This window comes from Dermochelys coriacea, chromosome 9 (genome assembly GCF_009764565.3).
Source record: "Dermochelys coriacea isolate rDerCor1 chromosome 9, rDerCor1.pri.v4, whole genome shotgun sequence".
NCBI classification, from domain to species: Eukaryota; Metazoa; Chordata; order Testudines; family Dermochelyidae; genus Dermochelys; species Dermochelys coriacea.
The window spans coordinates 98,717,419-98,737,749 of NC_050076.1; the positions used below are offsets into that span (position 1 = coordinate 98,717,419).

General features: G+C 41.6%; 1 long non-coding RNA gene across 1 annotated transcript in view; it reads right to left on the reverse strand.

Moving 5' to 3' along the window:
• Positions 1-456: 456 nt before the first annotated feature.
• LOC122455730 overlaps positions 457-20,331 on the reverse strand; it is a 72,701-nt gene continuing 52,826 nt past the window's right edge. The window contains exon 3 of the long non-coding RNA XR_006274170.1: positions 457-1,240. This is a non-coding gene — a long non-coding RNA (uncharacterized LOC122455730). The remainder of the gene's footprint in view (positions 1,241-20,331) is intronic.

A 20,331-nucleotide genomic window follows, 5' to 3' on the forward strand; every position in this document is an offset into this window, starting at 1 on the left:
TGCCACAAGTACTCCTTTTCTTTTTCTCTAGAAGAGGTGGATGGGGGAGAAGGTGGAGAATGGGTGTGGCCTTGGTTATACATACACACACCCCACCTCACCTGACAGTATCGGAGCCAGGGTGTGTTAGTGAAGAAAGAGAAGGTTTTAATTTACAGCAGCAAATTACTACCCCCTTGCCCTTTTCCAGGAGCAAGGAGGAAAAAGGGGAGGAATTGAGACTCAGAGGCGTGTCTCTGATGTAAAATACTTCCTGGAGTTACTTCTCAATTGGTGTAGTTCACAACTAAACTCACATCTAGTCCACAGCCATTACAAGTAAACTACACCCCAAGTACCCTGCCTTCAAAATATCAACAGGCTAACATCATTGGTATGGTGACCATTGATAATGCAGAAGCTCTAGCCTTAGCAAAGCAGCATCAGGCACTTTCACATTTTTAACAGAGCCTTTTTTATTCTTATTGGTATAGGCTCCATCCATCAGTGTCTCCCACATGGATTGTCATTGCTGTCTTCTCCTGCCCCACTGAGTGTGCCTTCATATAGTCTTCACAATAAAAACAAAACAAACTAAACAAAACACCCTTTTCCAATGAAAGTAGATTTTCCTTTGCCGGGTTTTCTTGTTCAGTGTTTATGGGGGAGAGATGTCATCTGTTGAATGAGATGCTGCAGTGCAGACAATTGTCATCTGAAGCCATAGAGTGGGCGATTTTAAATGCCCTCACTTGTACGTTATAAGTGAGCCCAAATACCGTGCACTTAGGGACCCATACCATTCCTTATTGGAAAGTCAGTAGTGTTCAATGATTAAAGCACTAGACAATGCTATGTAACTACTAATTAAGCATATTGTGCTAATTGCTGTGTTAAGTCATTCTGCACTGAAAACAGACAAATCTGTTACATCAGGAGAAATTGATCACTATCAATCTAAGGGATTTTCTATGTATCAAAAAAAATGGCAGTCTTTTGCCTATGTCAGGCAAACTGTTGGTCTCACTTCAATTGCCAGTGGAACAATCAGATCATTCAGTGACAAGAAGTTATAAATAAATTAAACTAATACATGTCCAGTGCACAGCTGGCAGCTGTGTTGAAACTCAGTAGAGATGCCCAGGGTTGAACAGATACAGTATGAATCGCCTTGTCCTGCCCACAGAGGGCAGCTTTCAGTCAAGCACTCTACAAACAGAGTGGTATGGTAATACTGTTGAGGCTGCTGCCAGTCCCAAACCTGTTTGGGGAATTAATAGAAACAGAATGATACGTTTGTACTATTAGCTTGCCAATAGAAGCAAACTGTCATCCACCAGCAACATCCAATAAAAGCAGCTCTCAGTTTGAAATTAAAGATTTTTCATTTTGAGAAAAGTTTGATTTTTTGGAACAGTCAAATTTGCCAATTCATCAACACCAAAACTGTTGATGAGACAGTGTTGGGGTAGATAAAATACGCAACTTGAACAATATTTTTATAAAAGTTTCAAGACTGCCTAAACACTGCCAAATTGGAAAGTTTCAATTTTTTGAGTCAAAATGACTGTTTCAAAATTTTAGTAAATGTACACTAAAAGGTAAAATAAAATAAATTCAAAAGTATCAAAATGTAACTTTTCAATTGACCCAAACAAATGTTCAGGAGAATTTTTGGTTCATGAACATTCAGTATTTTGACTTTTTTGTCCCAATTTGTGATGGGAAAGTTTTGCAAAACCTCAAAAATTCTTTTGGGGATGGAAAAAGCCATTCCCTGCCCATCCATATTCTCAAATGTGTCCTTACTGCCTGTGGTTATTTGTAGGGATACAGGGTGGGTAGAGGTATTTGCTATGAAAATTTGAGAACTCTCTTTTCCATGCCAGAGGATCTTATCTCTATTTCCTATTGCCATGGCCCTCATTTACCCATCTCAAATGGCATCTCTGGCTACATATATATTTTTAAGAGGAGTCACTTTCTAGCTGTAAGAGTATGACTCACCAGTGGAGCGTCCCTTCGTGGCCAGGTGGGGCATTGCAGAGCATTCCTCTCAATTGCTTCCACCAAAAGGCTGTTTAGGCCTTATGGTGGTCTAATGGTTCATCTCTTCTTGTGACTCAGCCCTCTGGCCAGGTCACCTTCTGGGGTAAAACAAGAGTTGAACAGACTATAGTCTGCTGTCCTCACATTGTGTCTTCAGCCTGACTCCAGACTCATGAATTGTCACTCCTGATATCAGCGGGTTTCCATGCTGCCTTCCTTACAGGGCCAGTAGGGGAATCCAGACCCTCGCTCTCCACTGGGTTCTGGTCTAGGGACTCTTTAATGAGCAGCAACAGCCTGTCAATGCAGACTTTTTGCTGCCTCCCTGGACTACTTCCTATGTTGCCTTGTCTTTCCCACAGCTTCTTCTGAGGTTTCCAGTATCAACATTTTATGTTTTGTGTGTGTACACACACAAAAACATATCTTCCTCTTTTCCAGACTCACTTGCAGAGCTTCTTTGCACTACCACCCAGCTGACTCTGCTGCAGGAGATTTTCTCCACCCCCTCACAGGGCAGCAATCCCTAACCATACGGGAGTCTTTCTGCCTCTCCGGCAGCACACGCAGAATCGTGGGCAAGTTCATTTCCCCCAGATTTCCTTCCCAAGTACCTTGGGCTACCTGCTGAAGGCTTACCTTCCTTCGGGGAAGCTATATCTGCCTGCTCCCCAACTCCAGCGAGGCGTCTCTCCCTGAGCAAGAGTCAGCAATCTTCTGGCTTTCCCGGTCAGCCCCTAACTGAACCGAGTTCAGCCCTTTTAGCTCTTCCCTCCAAGCATGGCACCTACTGCAGGTATAGCGGGATGGGGCTGACTGAGCCCACAGGTTCACATTAACCCCTTCTTGCCTAGTGTGGGGTTTGTTCACCCCATCCTACCAGTCCATGAATATGTAAACAGAGAGCTTTGTCACAAGGATTTTTCAGAAGAAAAAAAAAAGGCAGATTATTCCTCTTGTTCACCAGTTGTCTCTTGCCTTATACTTAGATTGTGAATGCTTCAGGGGGGCAGGGACTGTCTCTTTTTGTTGTGTGTTTGTACAGAACCATGCACAACAGGTCCCTCCCTCTAGATACTACCACAATATAAACAACAATTATAATCTTCCTCACCCAACCACTTCCCTTCCCTCAGCAGAATTCTTGTTCCCTCCTCCCCACCCCTAAAGCCATATTTCCTCTTTTACCCCATGCAGCTAGCCAATATTCAGGGCCTTGCAGGGTTATTTCAATTAGAATAAGGAACCTATGATATGAGTCAGGTCTAGCCTTAATGTAATATTGTTTACTTATAAAAGAAAGGCACGCTGAGTCCTGTTCACGTAAACACAATAGAAACAAACAGAAGCAAGCAGTTTCCTTGCTCAGAAATCCCGAAGTCTGCCATTCAAGCAGGCTCTGTGCCCAAGAAGCTCTCTCTCTCTGCTTCCTGTCAGGGTCACTCACAACTCTTTCTTCTGGCTTTTCTGCTCCAACACACACAGCCTGCAACTGACATCCCAGCACTGTGTTTGCAGCCAGGGAAGCCCCTGCAGTCCACATGGGTTAGCTCCGACCTGCCTTCCTGTCTAGTGCCTTGGGTAATAGCATCATCACCCCCAGCTGTTTTACTAAATAAAGGGGCTTGATTGCTCCTTCTGTTGAGTCTGACAGAGTGCTTGGCCAAACCCATTGGCTTTACTGGGAAATGTGATGGTCTTTGACTCCAAGACTCCCCTGATGGCAGCCATTAGCACCTTCCAGTATAACAACCGCAACGTATGGGGAGTGGGGGGGAGGATTTTCAAAGGGGCTTATTCCACTGACTTTCAATGAGAGCTAGGAGCCAACTCCTTTAAGCTCCTTTGAAAGTGCCAGTCACAGTAAAGTATATTTACAACTTTAACTGTCTCACAAATTTTGGCTGGGGACTAATTAAGGACTTCATTCTCCAGCACATGCAGTCCAGCACCTGTCACAGGCATTGAATTCACCGGTGACCATCCACTCTGTGTCTGTTCATTATCACCCTCACAAAATCACTACAGGTTTCAGAGTAGCAGCCGTGTTAGTCTGTATTCGCAAAAAGAAAAGGAGGACTTGTGGCACCTGAGAGACTAACAAATTTATTAGAGCATAAGCTTTCGTGAGCTACATCCGATGTATCCGATGAAGTGAGCTGTAGCTCATGAAAGCTTATGCTCTAATAAATTTGTTAGTCTCTAAAAATCACTACAGACTGTAAACAACAACAGTTTAGCCACAGGCTTTATCTCTAACTGCCGCAAACCCTGAGCGTGAATCCAGGACGCCCTGGGCTACGAACATGGACTCTCAGTCAATTGGTAACTGCACTCAGATTGGCGTGGAGCCCAAGAGTCAAACTCATCCTATCAAACCCAGGAAGTTGTACCACTCACTGAGCCAAACACGCCAAGGCAATAGGGACGGAGACAAATGGAACCTATTTCCCTGAATCAGAGAGCGCGTCTGCCTACCTACTATTTCGCTTCAAGAGAAACAGTTGAATTTCTTATCTATGAGGGCTCCAATATCAAGCAATTTCCTATGCCATATGGTTCACAAAGCTGTGGCACTGTTCCTCCATCCGCAGCCTGATTGACGGTAAAAAACAGCTGCACATCGTACAGGGGATTTCACAGAGTAGTGTTTAATACACAAGGTATGTTAAAAAAAAAGTGAGTGTATCGCCTTACTGCTTACTGTGAACGAAACAGCTAAGGGAACAGGACTGACTGAAGCCAGACACACTCAAGGTGCTAATATTTATACATTCACTGCTCAACATCAGTGCTGTATAACACTATATGGCACTTTCCATCAGTAGATCTCAGATCACTTCACAAAGGAGGTCAGTATCAATACCCCAATTTTACATCTGGGGAAACTGAGACACACAGAAGGGTGAAGTAAGATCACCCAGTAAGCCAGTGAGAGCCAGCAATAGAACCCCAGACTTGAGTCCCAGTGCAGTGCTCTAGCCACTAGGCCACATTGATTTGTGCCTCTTTCCAGCCATAATCCTACATATAATAAATATTTCCCTCACCGAAAGGTATTTAAAAATTTTAAGTCTCATTTTGCAGTGATAACAGGCACTTCCATAGTTAAGGTTGCAACCGAGTTTCCATATCAAGCCTGATTTTGACCCCACCTCTAAAATCCACCAAGATGTTATATCAGCCACAACACTGGTAGGTCAGACCTGAGTCAAGATCAAATTTATTTTACATGATTTGAAGTGAATAGTGCAAGAGCTTCCCAGGTTATGACACTCTAAAAATAGAACTGTATCTCCAGGGTATTCTTCTACAGACCTAAAAATATATATTACATATACTCTGTGTCCCCACACAGACAGGGGCAGATCCTCTGTTGGTGCTTGAAGTCCATGGAGCTATGAGAATTTATACCAGCGGAGGATCTCTCCCCCGAGTGTGTGCGCACACGCATGCCTGCTGCCTAGCTTAAGCTTTTGAATATATAGTTAAAGAGGGAAAAACCCCATACAACCAAAATAACTATATTAAATTAAATGTTGTAAACACACTAAGCTGCAAAATGGCTGTAAAATATTTATGCCTACAGCTATATTTATTTTCTTGTATATGTTTACTCCAATAAGATTCTGGTTTGAGCCTTTGTATAAAATACAGTTTAGCCTGTGAGATGCAGCCAGTGGAGAATGGCAAATATAATTTTTCTCTCTGCTGAGAGGACGACAACAATGCCCAATACGTCAACAAGATTTCAGTCTGTGTCAGCATCACTGATAGAACAGGAAATTGGATTCCACTGTCTAATCCATTGTTAATGACTCCACTTCATAAAAATACTTAGTCTTCATTATAACTTCGTGCTGTTGGTAATAGTTTAAACCTTGGGGAAAGTCTTCCCGGAAGAATCAATTAACCAGCATGTCATCTTTTAATTCTACGATTTATTGATTTTTTCCACGGGTATGGGCTTTGAACCCAAGCTTGGTAGCAAGAGGTCAAATTGATGTTATTTGCCTTGACGTCACAGTAACAAACAAACGTGAAGTATTAGTGGAATAAGTATTAGCATCTTTAAGTAACACATGGAGACAGACCAGTGCATTTGCACTTTTGAGAAATGGGTGCTGTGATTATTTTTCGATCTGAACAGCTTAGGCTCCTGTCTTGCAATCAGCCTTGCATGAGCAGATCCCTCTGCCTGACAGGAGCCCTATCATGCTCAGTGGGAGGCCACTTGAGGGTAAGGCTGCACCTGCATTGATGAAATTGCAGCACCTGGCCCTTAAAATGCACTAGAAAGACAGTATCAGCTAAGGCCTGCACTTTGTAATCATTACAGTCATTGTTCTCAGCATGAGTTGCGTAAAACGCTTGCAGTTGGGATTATTTTAGCAGTTGGCTAAGTACCTTGCCCAAAGTCACTAAGGGAGACATTAAAAGAATTGCAAATAGAACCAAGAGCCCTGTTTCCCCCGTCTCCTGTTCCAATCACTGCAAACAGGAATCTTGGGGATTCCAAAATACCATCTGCCAGTCTGAGAGGCATCTCAACTTCAGAGTCACCAACAACGGGAATAGCTGTGTTTACACCAGATGGGCTCCCTTTCCTCACAGACAGTTATGGGCTTGAAGCAGTAGGCCTACCTGTCTCTGCCCCCAAAAATGCAGGCTCAGAATGCTAGTAAACCACCTCTTGCAGAGGTCGGAAGGGGTCACTCTTCACCAGGGATGGAGCAATGGGTTAGAAATCCACCAACCCGCCCCTTTGTATTAATTTAGATGGGATACATGGGCCCAAAAAGCCAAAGGTGTTAACATGACCCTGTAACCGTCCAACATTAAAACAAGGCTCAGGGCTTGATATACAGACACCTCAGCCTGCTTAGCACCATGGCAAGCACACCATTAAAAATTCTTTCAACCTTTTCTTAAAGATACAAAAGAGAAGGAAAAGCAGTTAAAAGATGAGAAATGTGAAGTATTGAGTAAGGCTTTTGTGTTAACATCCCTTGTTCCCTTTACCTATCGCTGAAGAGAGGCTTTAGAAGGAAAAAACTCTTTAATACCATCAGAGATGGTAAACAAGATGGCAATAACTCTTTCTGGGGGAAAAGAGAAACAGATAGTTAAGATGGGCTTGTTATGGTTAAAATCTGATACTGTTTCCTAGGAAACAAAATAAGACAAACACACAGAAGGGGAAAGAAAAAAACACCCAAGATAGAAAAAGAAGATTCTGTCTCTGGTGTTAATTCTCTCTCCCAACCTCACTGGTGGAAAAACGCAGGCAGAGCAGACAGTCTGATCAGTCACTCTGAAATCTGCTAAACTCACACCAGCATCATTTGGCTGTTTAGGCCACTGCTTTTAACTGCCCCTCTGGTCACAGGCTCATGGCAGTGTTGCAAAATATGCAGTCTTAGCCAGCTAAGCCAGACTCTTATTAGACAGAAGGAAAAAGGAAAAAGTTAGGAAAGGGGGGTGGAGGGGGAAGAAAAAGGACACATGGGGGCATAAGGGAAAGAAAGTCTCACATCCCAGGTGGTATATGGGATTTAGCTGGAGGAGGTGGTGATGTCAGCTGGGTCCCTCTCTCTGGTCCGGTCTGGTCAGGACATCTCTCAGGGTTAGGGTGAAGGTCAGGGGTTCCAGAAGATGGTGGGGGTGGTAGCCATGATGGGGCAGCTCACTCTTTCCCTGACTCTTGACTTTCAGTCAGACAGTATTTGCATCCCCTCCTTTCAGTCAGCCAGCCTTGCAATAGCCGCCTCTTTCCACCCACCCCCAAAGTCTCCTATTTTAAGGACCCCAGAAAGGAGTGAGGGATGGAATAGCCCATCCCCTCACTATTCTGTCCACCATTTAGGCCTAAATTTCCAATACACCAATTTTGGTTCATTGATTTCCAATCTCACAATGTTCTTGTTTACCAAGCATGATCTTAACACCACCCTTGAATTCCATCTGTAAGCCTTTTTGTTTGACCTAATTCAGTCTCTTTTTTGCACCTTTCCCCACCAGCACTAGCCATTATAGGCTATTGTGACATTTTATGAACTTTCACTAACTTTTCACAGTTGGTCCCATAATCAGGGTAAATTTATAGGCCCAATTATTAAACCACCACCCATAAGACGGCAGCAGGAAAGGAGGCAGGAAGCTAGTTCTTCTTCGACAATGGATAGCTGTGGATAGAAAGGTATGGCTTTCCCTTACATTCCCCAAGTCTGACCAAACCCCAAATAAACCTCCAAATCAAGTGAGTTTTACCTGGTTTAGGACTCTTTGAAATAGGCAAATAATTCCAAGCAGCAAGTCTCTGTAGCTTATGCAACTGATGTCTCCTTGGAGTTAGTCACTGCCCACTTCTGCTTCATTTGCTAGATAGAGACCCATGATATTTGGACACAGCCTCTTAGCTAATTCTCCAGTCTAAAATTACCTAACAGTAAGTGTACTGTTCAAATGTTGCCCTGACTCTGATGGGATTTCAGATGTGTTAAACAGCATTGGCATAAAACAATGGTTCAACTAAATCTGAAATGCAGAACTCCTGATTTCTGGGAAGAAATCTCTGCAAAGCAACTTCTATTTAGAGGATCTGCCTTTGATTTTGCTCTCCCACGAGTTCCCACTAAAGTCAACAACGGTCTCTTCTCTGCTGCCCTGCACTGCATGATGTGCATTAATCAAGTTAAATGCTGCTCAAATAACACCCACTATAAATAAAGCTAGCAACACCACAGTGCCGAAAAACATATACCAGTTTAAAGAAAAAAAAACTGCTTATGTTTCCAAAATCCAGTTAGTGATACTGCCACAAGTTAACCTGCATCAGTAGCAAACTGTAAGAGATTATTATTAAAAGAATTTATAAATAGAAGTATTTCTTGTAAGCATTTAGAAGGAAAATGCTAGACCCCATTTGCTGGAAAGAATCCCACCTCAATTTTTCAGCAGCTGGCATAATAGCAATCTCTTTTGTCGGAATTACTAGGATTGTTATTAATATTTCGGCTGACTCCTGGACCCATAGCATGAAACATTTAAAAATTTAAATTGAACAAAAATATATTTTTAAATTAAGGAATCTGTACATCCACTCTCCTGATCATGAATACAATCCAGTGTGACACAAAGGGAAAATTACTATCTCCTCATAAAGTATGTGCTGTGAAGGAGGACAAGATGACAATCAGATACTCTTAAGATGCTAGGAGAAATCCAGCATTTAGATAAAGACAGAGGCTGGATTTCCAAAGGAGTCTAAGTGAGTTGGGTGCAACGTTCAATTACTGTTAATGGAAGCTGGAGGTGACTTTCAATGAAAGTTAATGAGAGCTGATGCCTAACTTCCTTTGGCATCTTTGAGAATCCCAGCCAATGCTCCTAGTTGCAGGAATGTCCAGTTCAGTTTGTAGCCTCACGAACACTTGGCCTGACTCATACATGCAACAAACAAGAAAAAATGCATTGATGTAGCTTATACAGAATTCTCTTTGGCTACCCAAATAGCCATTATTATAATTAGGAACATAAGCCAGGTACATATCATAGCCATCCTCCCTTTGATCACATGCACTTACCCTCTTGCTGTGTTCCATGGAAGATTGCCTTCACCCGTCTTTATTTCCTTTTCTGAAAGAGCCAAGGTCTGGAAGATAATGAAACCCAGAGCCCTTCCTTCTTCTATAAAGAGTGTTTTCATTCCTAAATTCATAGATGTTAACGCTAGATAAAGCCACTGTTATCATCTAGTCTGACTGTCTGTATATCATAGGTCAGAGAATCTCATCCAGTGATTCCAGATTCTAACTGCCAGCAAATGCTCTACATATGGAGTGTTTTCTGAATTCCCGTTAACAATACCGGTCTGGTGAAAATTACAGGGGTTCAAAGAACACATATTACATATGAAAAACGTACATTCAGCCAAAGTTCAATCCACAACGGCAGTGCTCACTGTCCTCTGTTAGAATCCCATCCCACACTCCCTTCAACCCCATCACTGCTTTAGATTCTGTGGGAGACAGCAAAACTAGGATAGAAGGAGGAATGTGAAGTGCTATTGTCAGTTTCTAATAAAAATACATACAGTGGTCACCATTAAAATGCCAAGATGTGCCAAAGGTGACATCTGAGATACTAGGCACTGAGGTACTACAGTAACTGACAACCTTAGGAAAAGACAAAACATCACCACAATTTCCCCTCTATATTTAGTTAGAGAATGTTGGGTTAATTTGAAAAAAACATAGTCCCAAGTTTGAAGTCACTTACTGTGACAAGGCTCCACTCACCAGACTGGTGCCTCCTGCTGGCCATTTTAAGGATTAGCAACGTAGGTCCCTACACCCTCTCCCAATGGTGCCTTGCCCACTATCTCATCTGCTCTTGGACCCACATCACTCAAAAGACTGTGGCATCCTCTTCATGATGCAGCCCTCCAGGCGTGTCACAATCCGTGCTCCTCCACTTCCAGGAGCCCTGCAGTCAACTATCCAGATGTTTCCCCAGTGGTGAGTGAAGGGGGGGACCAAGGCTGGCCCACTACTCCAGGTCTCAGCCCAGGGACCCTGTTGATGGCAGACACATTCTGCATCCTCTCCAACTCCTCAGTGCATTTTCTTGGGCCACTTTCTCACAGCCCCAGCACCTTCTTCACCCTCACCTCAGGGCCTCAGCATGCCAGTCCTAGCAGCCAGACAGGAGCACCCTGGGTAGGCTCCCCTGTTCCTACCCAGCACTGCTTGGTCCAGGGTGCTAGCTTCCCTCTACCTGCAAGGGACCCAGTCCTCCCTCCTTGAGCTCCAGGGAGCTACTAACCTGCTCTGCCCTGAAACTCTTTTTATATGGGCCTGCTGAGCCCTGATTGGCCGCTCTTTACAGCCCCTTTCCTATTGGCTGCTTTTTGTGCAGCCTCCCTAGGGCTCTATTAACCCCTTACTGGCCAGCATGGAGCAGATGCTCCACCACACTTACATTGGGGAGTAAATCAAGAGTAACACTGCTGAAGTCAATGGCGCTATACTAGCATAAATGACAGCAAAATCAGGCCCCATATACCTGAAGCACACTTATCTTACCAAACACGCATTTGGCACCAGCAAATGGTGGAGAAAGGAGGAGAAAAAGCAAGAAAGTCATGATTTAAAAAATTAAATTTTTGCTACAGAAGGGTGATGTCTATCTACAGGATATGTTAAAGTGGCTGGGACAATGCTTCTGCTAAATTCTTCCCAGATGCATGTAAATAGCCTTGTTGCTTGCATTTCGTTTAGATGTCTGTTTTATGAATATTTGCTCTTTTGGCAATGATATCTGGGACAGATGGGTTTTAGATATATGAAGGGATAATATACTCTCCCTTTCTCCTCAGTTGGATAGCTGCTGTTGCCAAGCCACTACTCTCTCTTTTCCCTGAAGAAGGGTATAGTGCTTTATGAGGGAAATGCTTGGGTTGCAAAGATCACTTTGTTGAACGTTATGTTGAGGAAAGCATTTCTGAAAATTTACTGAAGTACATCCACGTCTGCTTTCCATCATTGCAAAACATGTTCTTCTGAAAGGATGTTCTCCCTCCGCTAACGTACAGATTTGTATAGCTTGTACAGACTCCGTTTTGGTAGCTCCAAAAATTTATTTTTGCCCAGATTTTGGAATATAGAGTTTCTTGATAGAAATTGTAGTGGTATTTTCAAAAAATTTTAGCACATTTTGCAAGACTATTCAGTGTTAATTGTGTTAACCCAAGAGTATTAGTGCTAACCCTCCAGTATTACAAATACAGATATAATGATGTAAGGATGAGTGAAAATCCCACAGACAGGTAGAGGAAAGAGAGCTATATCATAAATTATGTGGGTTAAAGTGATGCCATTCGAAAATGCCTTTAGACTCAAGCCAATAAAAATAGAGGACTACAAAACTATCCCACCAGGAGATACTTTGCTGAACTGGAGTTTGCAGAGAAGGAATTAACAAAGTGCTTTTCATTTTTTAATGGGCAAACTTTTACCTAATGACAGGATTGGCCTCCTGCTTTGCACCTCTGAAGTTCTGCCTGAGTCTCCATTTATTCAGATCTTCTGGTGCATATGGCATTGGTAATGACTGCTACTTTATTCACACACTAGGCAGAGGATCACAAGGTGAATCTCAGGGAGCCCATAGGATTATAATGCTGATACAATATCCAGAAGAAAGATGTGCACAAACAGTTTAGTGCTAGATCAAACATCTCATTAATTTAATTTATATGGACAAAATTGTCAGCCTTAATTTCAGTTAAATACTGAACCACAGGTGAAACTTGTACCTATGAAGTTGCAAAGAGAAAAGCTCAGAATTTTCCCATCCAGTATTTTATGGCCTTAATAACCATGGTGAGATGGAATGAACCATCTCAGCAAGCTACTGGAAAAAAAATCCCCATTTCTCTAGGCAGTACCATTAAAAGCATGCTACATATTCAGAGTAAAAAATAATAGCAGCTGCATTTAAATAGTGTTATAGTTTGTGAAACAAAAGCAAAGCAATGCATAGATGAGGCAAAAAAAAAAGATCATATTGCATAGCTGGTTGTCCATTGGTCTGTTAGCTTCCCTCAAGCTCCCAGATCCTTCAGTTGGTAAGCGAAGCTTGGTTGGGAGCACTGGAGAGGGTTATATTATATACAGTGCTGCCCTACCCCACCAATTCCTGGAGAAGGATGGATATGGACTGAAAACTGAATGTTAGTCCTATATCCCTGTTAAAGACACCCAGGCATAGCCTAGCAAGAGATTTCCACACTGTTCCAGTAGGCTTGAGTCTTGCTGGTATGAGGCTCCCAGAGCAAAACTAGTCTGCAAAGCAGTCAGAGCTGCTGGCACTTCCTAGAGATCCATACAGCTACGTGCTAAAGCTTAGAGATGGGCCTGACCCAATCACAACAAATCTGTGCTGAAACTGGGAGCTAATTTTGGACACATCTCAAATTAAAGAATTAAAGAAGGTAATATAATTAATGTCAATCAACCTAGGAAAACAGATCCCGTCAAACCAACTTGATACTTTTCTCAACCAAACTTGTAATCTCGTCAAAAGAAGGTAATAGCGATGATGTAATATACTTAGACTACTGTAATACGTTTGACTTGGTACCTCATGACAGTTTGATTAAAAACTAAAAATATATAAAATCAACGTGGCACATGTTACATGGATTAAAAGCTGGCTAACTAATAGGTCTCAAAATGTAATTGTACATGAAGAAGCATCAGAGAAGGGGAATGTTTCTAGTGGGGTCCCTCAGGGGTCACTTCTTGGCCCTAGGGTATTTAACATTTTTACTAATGACTTGGGGAAAAAATATAAAATCATTACTGATAAAGTTTTCAGATGACACAAAAATTGGAGAAATGATATAGAATAGATATAGAAATAGATATAGAAATAACAAAGAGGACAGGTCACTGAGACAGAACGATTTAGATTGCTTAGGAAGCTGGGTACAAGCAAATATGCATTTTAATACAGCTAAATGTAAATGTAGAAACAAAGAATGTAGGACATACTTACAGCATGAGGGACTCCATCCTGGGAAGCAGTGACTCTGAAAAGGGGGGGGAGGGGGATAATTAGCTGAACATGAGCTCCCAATGTGATGATGTGGCCAAAAGAGCTAATGCAATCCTTGGATGCATAAACAGGGGAAGCTTGATTAGGAGTAGAGACGTTATTTTACCTCTGTATTTGCAGAGGTGCAACTGCTGCTGGAACACAGTGTCCAAATCTGCTGTCCACAGTTCAAGGAGGACGTTGATAAACTGAAAAGGGTTCGAGAAGAGGCACGAGAATGATTCAAGGATTAGAAAACCTGCCTGACAGCAATCGACTCAAAGAGCTCAATCTATTTAATGTAACAAAGAGCAAGTGACGGGGTAACTTGACTGCAGTCTATAAGCAACTAGGTGGGGAACAAGTATTTGATAATGGGCTCTTCAATCTAGCAGAGAAAGGTATCACACGATCCAATAGCTGCAAACTGAAGTTAGACAAATTTAGATCGGAAAAAGATGTACATTTTTAACAGTGAGGTTAATTAACTATTGGAACAACTTACCAAGATTCATGGTGGATTCTCCAAATGCTGGCCATTTTTAAATCAAGTGGATGTTTTTCTAAAAGATCTGCTCTAGGAATTATTTTGGAGAAGTTCTATTGCCTAAGTTATACAGGAGGTCAGACTAGATGATTACAGTGGTCCCCTCCTGGCCTTGGAATCTATGACTCTATGAAATAAAGATTTGGTTTCCTAAAACTGATCATTGTTGCATCAGGCCAGAAGGTAGCAAAATTAGGGTTTAGGGCATGGACCAGACTTAAAGCCCCATTTGATGAACTGAAAAAAAACCAAACTGAAAATCTTTGAAAAAACAAAACTTCTTTGGTCTTGTTAAATTTTTCAGTTTTCAAAACCAAAACATTTCAAATTTTTCCAAGAAAAACATTTTTTCTTCCTGTTCTGCCTATAACAAGATCCTCAGTCGGTGCATGTATTCCCATTACAGGCTGTATGTAATCAATGTATTCCCATTGCAGGGTTAATTAGGCAAAAATCTGACACTGACCACTCTCTTTCCCAGCAGTAGGGTCAGAGTGGGAGACAACTTAGAGCCTAATAGTTTGCACCTGTCTTTCTTGCTTGAGACGCTACTAAATCATAAAGGCAGTATTTAATGCTAACAATGTTCCTTTATAGTCATGCTTAAAATCCCTCTTTTTCTGTACTTCCTTGCAACTTTTTTTCCATATCCTCCTTACTCAGTGCTTTGTTTTAAAAGCTTTTCCACTACAGTAATTTTATGATCCTCTATTCCTAGCTTCAGTGTGGCGAGGGTGGGGGAGGGTTAAATCTAATAATATCAATCAATAACCATGCTGCTTGAGAGAAGTGTGCCTTTTCTTTTGTTTAACAAATGCCTGCTGGGAAGAGTAAAGCATGCGTCAGCGTACACTGTAATGAATTTGGTAAATGATAGATTAGGGGCCTTGTTCACAAGCATATTGTCCACATAAGGGAGAGAAAACATAATAGTGCAGCATCAAAAAGCAGAGATGGGACCGAAAACAAATCACTTTGCAACAGCTGATACCTAGAAAGGTTAAGTCCACTGAAAGGCATTTTGGTTTCACCTTCCCCTTAACAAACACCATCACAATCCTGTATGTTTCCCTTCTCTTTCTTGTTTTGTATTATTTGTTGAAATAAACTCAACGTACCCACCCAGCGTACATCAGATTAGACAACTCAGTCAAAATGAGGATTATGATGAATGACAGACTAATTAACATGTACTGGTCTCTTCCACAGGAGCTGGGTTTTGTTCTGGAGCTTCACCCATTCTGGAGTGTGTGCACTCCAGATCATAAATCAAAACTGAGGAATGTTATTCCCAATTGTGCTATAATTTAATCCATTTGTAACAACCCCTCTAAGGCAGGAGGGATAAAAAGGCAACGATTGGAAGTGGGGGTTTGGAGAGATGTAACAAGAATGAAAAAATATATAGACCAGGTAAGAGGGAGGAAAACGTTATTAAACTGTCATTGGTACCTTTGGGGTAAATGTACAAATTTTTATATTACTTCTGTGGGTGATATCTGGACACTATTTGAACTACAGAGAGATGGTTGAACTGTATCACTTAAAATATTTATTTGAATTTTATTTTTATTGATTTAATCAGGAGCTAGGATGTGAATGGGGGGAGGGGAAGAGGGGGGGAATTCCATGCTTCCATCTCCCCATGCTATCCCCGGTACGGTAACAATTTTAATCTCCCACAATAGCCGCATAGCACTAAAGGTTTACTGTCATGCTGTCTCTTTTAGTATTGTCTCAATGTGGCTTCTGCTCGGTATCATTTCAGTTTTGGCATGTTCCAAAATAGCGCCATCCAAGTATTTAACTACATGGCCGTTAATAGCATAGCATCTCTAAGCCTTACTCAAGGATTTAAAGATAGAACTCTCTTAATTTCCAACCAATAGTTGAAATAGCTTGATTAGTTTATGGATGGGTGAATGTGAGAGTATAGAAACTGAGGGAAACCAAGCAGAAGAAATGAGTTTCTCAAGAGTGTATTCAAGTTTTTACTCTTTTATTTTTCCAGATTGTTTATAATTTACGGCCCCAACTGAACACCTACAATTATTGCATTGTGGTATAACACAGTGAAAAACTGTGTACCACATACCCTTTTCCTGGATAGGGTCAACTAGAAGATAAAAACCCACTACTGTCACTAGCTAATAGAGATACTTCTTTAACTGAAGTGGTAGAGGTCCATGCTGCTGTGCTGAAAGCTATGAGTTCAAACTCTGCTGAAAGGAACCATGGCACTAGTATTGTTCTCTGTCCACTGAGCATAGGACATGAAGCAACTGGCTTAGCTTGCAGTGAGAGAGATTTAAGTTAGATATTAGCTGAACACCAGGGTTGTGGAATCCCCTTCCTTGAAGGTTTTTAAGAACAGGTTAAACAAACATCAGTCAGGGATGGCCTAGGTTTCTTTAGTCCTGTCTCAGCACAGAGGGCTAGACTAGATGAGAGTCTATACCCCTTTGTTAACCCTTTTACAAAACTATGATACATTTTGTGCAAAGGTTTCAGAGTAGCAGCCGTGTTACTCTGTATTCGCAAAAAGAAAAGGAGTACTTGTGGCACCTTAGAGACTAACAAATTTATTTGAGCATAAGCTTTCGTGAGCTACAGCTCACTCCACCAAATGCATCCAATGAAGTGAGCTGTAGCTCACGAAAGCTTATGCTCTAATAAATTTGTTAGTCTCTAAGGTGCCACAAGTACTCCTTTTCATTTTGTGCAAAGTATGCCTTGCAAGGTATCATTTGAAAACTCATTATTAGCTGATCACTATTATCCTGGTAAAATATGTGTGGCAACACTGCATGTAAAGTTATAAGATTTCTCTGTATGGTATTATTAAAACATGTTCCAAGTCTGAGGGTACAGCCACAACCAGAGACAACAGGCTAGCTGATGTCTCAGCCAGGTGTCAACAAGATCAAATGGACCATCACCTGGTTAAGTGGCTGTTCTTTCTGAAACAGTGCCTCCCCTGCCTACTCTGGTATTTTTATCAGTGTAGTGTCCCACTGCAGCCCTGCTGCTGAGCCTTTCCCTACTGCCAGAGCCTTTCACTGACACGTAGCTGCACAACATAGTGTGGACACAGCCTGTTTTTCACTGCAGGGTGCAGCTATGCATACCCTACATGCTGCTGCAAGTGCTGTGCAGTGTAGACATAGCCTTAGAGGTCTGTATCCAGTGCGCTTACACCTTCACTTTAGCTGGGAAAGATAGACATAAATTCGTAGCATCTCTCAGCAGAGAATTGTTTCGAGTCTGTCTGATTTTGCAAAAGGAGCTAGCTGGCATTTCGTTAATGGATGAGGGGGTCGTGTAATGGTGCATGCTGTACCTATCATATGCAGTCAGAGGATTAAGTGTCAGCTCACATCTGAAACCATAATGAGATGTAAACATTTTTTAAATGAGGAAAGTGACCGAAAAGACAACCCAGAAGAGTGCAAAATACAGATGTATCCCACATTACGAACTTCCAGAGTGCAGATTCAACAGTGACCAGAATGATTTCCCCACTCTTCAATCAGGGTTAGGTAACAGACACTATTTGGTCATAAAAGTTCTGGGGATATGGGAAGAGCTGATTGAAATCTTTTATGGGTTTTAAGTTAACCAACCAACCAACGCATCAAATGATTAAAAAATTGAAAATTTTCAAAAATGTCAACTAAAAAGCTGGAACCCCCCCGCCAAAAAAAAGTGTCCATGAACATTTTCTTGTATTTTACAACCAGCCCACTAAAGACAACTCAGATTCACGAAAGCAGTAAATCACTTCTCCCTGCAGGCAATGCTTCCATTACCATGCTCAAGTCTTCTGCTTTATGTTCTGCCAGGGGCTCCGCTGAAGTTAAGCCAGCAGCAGCTGCTGATGGGAGATTCTAAATAAGCTTATCTCATAGCTGCATTCGATATGCCCCATTTCTAGCCAGCACTGCCCACTTTGTGACCTGTCCCCTCACTTCTCCAGATGACTTTTGGTCACTGGGGACCCACAACAGGGTTCCCGCTGGGGTAAATCTCACCCATGGAATTTAACTGGGGGAAAACAAGGTTAAAAATCAGTTGTAAGTGGCACAGTTACAAATGAGGAGTTTGTGACATCTGAGTAGTTATGTTTCATATTTACAAAGTTCCCTCCATTTTCTAGTTTTTATACTTGTGGGTGAATTTCACTGCTCTTAAAACTGAGGGATTCTAGCAGTGGTTAGATTCTGAGCATGCAGACATCCTGCAAGCTTCCACAGAGTCTCTGCCAATACATCTTGATCCTGCCCTGCTGCAGCGCTGAGCCTCTGAGCCACATAAATTACTAGTCAATGAAATGCCTTATGAAGTACTCTGAATGACAGAAGGTGCAGCTAGTTATGAGCCAAATGGATATCTAGTATAATTGCACAGAAAAGAACATATTAGCCACCTTGTATAGTATGCCAACCTGCCGCTGGATGGAGACAACTTCCACCCTCTGAGCAGCTACTGGAGAGACAAGCTCTCTTTGGTGACATCCAGCCCAGAGTAATGGGTTTCTCACAGCCAACATTCATGCTCAGCACTCAGGAGTATTAAAGCTGAAATCTTTAAACCTTGATTTGAAGACTTCAGTAATTCAGGCAGAGATTAGGGGTCTATTACAGGAGTGGGTGGGTGCGGTTCTGTGGCCTGCAACATGAAGGAAGTCAGACTACATTATTGTGATGGTCCCTTCTAGTCTTAAAAATTTGTGAGTCCTATTTTACCTCTGTTTGTGAAAATCCTTGGTGAAATAATTGCACTAAAAATACACAGTCATTTTCATCAACATAGGGAGAAAATACAGTGTTACTTATAGTTGACTTCAGAATGTCAGAGTTCTTTTGCTACTAATAAAATTTTACCACTTCAAAATGATCCCTAGAGGGGTGTTTATTAGGACAGTCTGAACTCATCTTTGGCTGAAACTGGCTCTGTCTAAATGCCATATGCGCCATGTGCGGTTTCAAAGTGCTTATGATCATGTCTTACAGTAAAATATAATCAATAAATTACATTAAATATTTATACAACCTTACTTTGTGCTGCTCTTGGCTCAATCGGTCTTCGAAGATCATCAAATGTATTAGCAAAGTTCACTGCTTAATATTGTTGGTACAGTTTAACATAAATACTTTGCTAAACATACTACAGTAGAAGATATGGAATGAGCCAAATTCTGTTCTCAGTCGCACCAGTGTAAATCTGGAATAACTTCATTGATTTTAATGGAGCTACTCCAGATTTACACTGGCATAACTAAGAGCAGAACATAGCCCAGTATCTATCACTTTTCTCATGGTCTCTGTACTGTTTGGTGTTTTGTGTAAATTACACAAGTGAAACACGTAAGGTGCGCAGATGTGCACAGACCCTAATGTTCATGTTGGGAAGTAGGGAAGGGTGGCATCTAAAATTTGGATTTTGAATAGAGCTGGTTGGAAAGTGAAAATGAATCTGCACAGATACTCAACAAATTTTGCTTCTGTCTTTCTCAAATTGCCTTTTCTGACAATTTTCTAAGCAGCACCATATTAGAAAAAAAAATAGTAGAGCTGGTAGAAAAATGAGTCAATATTTTCATGGACAATTTTGCAAACATTTTTTCCTGTTTTTTTCACGTGAAATTTTGATGACAAATTTTGTCACAAGTTCTAAGTTTTTCAACCAACTCTATACAGTTGCATAAAATGTATGAAAATAGCAAAGAAAGATGATGAGAATGCCATGTGCAGGATCTAGCTTTTAATTAAGAGGAACAGCTAGGGTGACCAGACAGCAAATGTGAAAAATTGGGGCAGGGGGTGGCTGGTAATAGGAGCCTATATAAGAAAAAGACCCCAAAATTGGGACATCTGGTCACCCTAGGAACAGCAATTATTACACGAGGAATCGTACTTCTACAGCCACTGTTACCATATCGTCTGAGCGTCTCACAAACGTCAATCAAATACTCTCACAACTCCCCCAGGAGATAGCAGAATACTATTATCTACATTTTACAAATAGGGAAGAAAGACCAAGTGACTTTCCCAAGGAACTCTAAAAGCTGAGCAGCTGAACTCAGGTAGCCAAAGCTCACATGCAAACCAATGCACCATCCTTCTCCCTGGAGACGAAAATGGCTTCTATGCTCT